The sequence below is a fragment of the Chiloscyllium plagiosum genome, unplaced genomic scaffold (genome assembly GCF_037043375.1).
Source record: "Chiloscyllium plagiosum isolate Xiang-an unplaced genomic scaffold, Cpla_swu_hap1 HiC_scaffold_4, whole genome shotgun sequence".
NCBI classification, from domain to species: domain Eukaryota; kingdom Metazoa; phylum Chordata; class Chondrichthyes; order Orectolobiformes; family Hemiscylliidae; genus Chiloscyllium; species Chiloscyllium plagiosum.
The window spans coordinates 60,274,302-60,276,232 of record NW_028270142.1 but is presented as its reverse complement, the minus strand read 5'-3'; the positions used below and the strand labels follow the sequence as shown (position 1 = coordinate 60,276,232).

The 1,931-nt window shown below is 40.6% G+C and overlaps 1 pseudogene; it reads right to left on the bottom strand.

The window, feature by feature from the left end:
• Positions 1–1,216: 1,216 nt before the first annotated feature.
• On the bottom strand, positions 1,217–1,315 carry LOC122549624 (U6 spliceosomal RNA; annotated as a pseudogene).
• Between the last annotated feature and the right edge of the window lie 616 nt (positions 1,316–1,931).

Sequence of the window (1,931 nt, the reverse complement as noted above, 5' to 3'; positions counted from 1 at the left end):
AAAGTGCACTTGCTTGAAGGTAGAAAATGTAGGTCCATCATATTGAAGAACAAAGTGTTGAATTGTAAGAGAATTAATTTTCCAATTAGCTTGAGGTCAACAGTAGAGTTACAGTTATGCTTCTGTGATGTAGTTAAGACAAATCCCTAACACAACAGTATTAAAAAGCACCAAGAGGCCAATCAAACTTTTTAATGGACACATAGCAGAAAAAATGTAAGGGCAGTGCAATTTTGATAGTGTAGTACCATGTTAAAATCTCAATTGTTCAGAGGAGCTGGCTGCACAGCTGGAGTTCAGAGACTCACGAAAAAATGAGGAAGTTTGACTGTTTAAGTGGTGCAAATGGCAAGCCTCAGGGCATATGCAGGCAGATACAAGAACTGAGAGCAGTCTTTTAATTCAGAGATGGCTGCTGGCTCTCTCAGGCTTTTCCCTTTAAAAATCTTATTCTGACCTGGTTTGAGACTGTTCCCTTGGGATTGATATTTTAGTTGCAGTGAAAAGTACCAGCCCTCAGATTTTCCCCTTACTTCTTAACTGCTATCCCTGTTTGGACAGTGAATCTGGATGTGCTTGTTACTTAATTGCCTTACAGAAAATTGATCCAGAAGAAACCATGCTCTGATGGCTGAGTTCTGACCGCTTGAGTGATCCTGATGGCTGAAACAGTGAACACTATGTCTGGAAATTGCAATCCACTTTGTCTGGACTAATTTCATCTCCTTTCCATTCGAGAACACTGGCCGTACTATTTAATGTGAGACTGTTAGTCCTAAAGAGCAAATGATTCTTCAGATGTATGGAGTAGCACAAGGCACAAACAGCACAAACTCCATCAAGTAACAAGGATAACTTGCTTTTATATACTGCCTTGCTCAGCGTTACAGTTGTCCAATTAAAGGTTTCTGAAGTGTTGTCACTGGTGTATATTGTAGGAAATATTGCATCCAATTGCACACAAACAGCTCTGTGATTATCATTAGGCAATTAATTTTAATGGGTATTGGTTGAAAAATTAATATTTACCAGGATACTTTACCAGGGACAAAGTTCTTGCTCTTATCTGAAGTAGTGTTATGCATTGTTTTGCACCCACTGGAGAGAGAAGGTTTGGCTCATCTGAACTACACTTATGACAGTGCAAAAATCCCTCCAGACTGCAATGAATGTCAGTCTTAATAATTTGTTTCTCCTTTGGGTGGACGATAAGATAAGTAATGTTTAAAACTTCATCAATTTGTGTATCATCTTTGCACAGGGACCATGCGAATCTTCTCTATATCGTTCATGACAATCACCTGATGAAGAAGCAGCTCTTTGAAAGCTAGTGCTTCCAAATAAACCTGTTAGACTATAACCTGGTGTTGAGTGATTTTTAACTTTGTCCAACACTGGCACCTTTAAATCATTCCAATTTTAAGATATGTGCTGCCGACCAACATCTCTGTCTTAAGCTTGCTGCAGTGCTCCAGCAAGGCAAAACTCATGCTGGAAGAATAGCTATTTTTTTGTTTGGAGAACTGCAGACATGAGGACTCAATATTGAGTTCAATAATTTTAGGGCCTGAGCACCTTCTCTCATGTCTTTACCCCAACCCTCACGCATCAGATCTTGTCATCACATGGGTTCTTACAACAACCAATCTATTTTCAGTCACTAAAGTTAGAGTCATAGAGATGTACAGCATGGAAACAGACCCTTCGGTCCAACCTGTCCATGCCGACCAGATATCCCAACCCAATCTAGTCCCACCTGCCAGCACCCGGCCCATATCCCTCCAAACCCTTCCTATTCATATACCCATCCAAATACCTCTTAAATGTTGCAATTGTACCAGCCTCCACCACATCCTCTGGCAGCTCATTCCATACACGTACCACCCTCTGCGTGAAAAAGTTGCCCCTTAGGTCTCTTTTATATCTTTCCC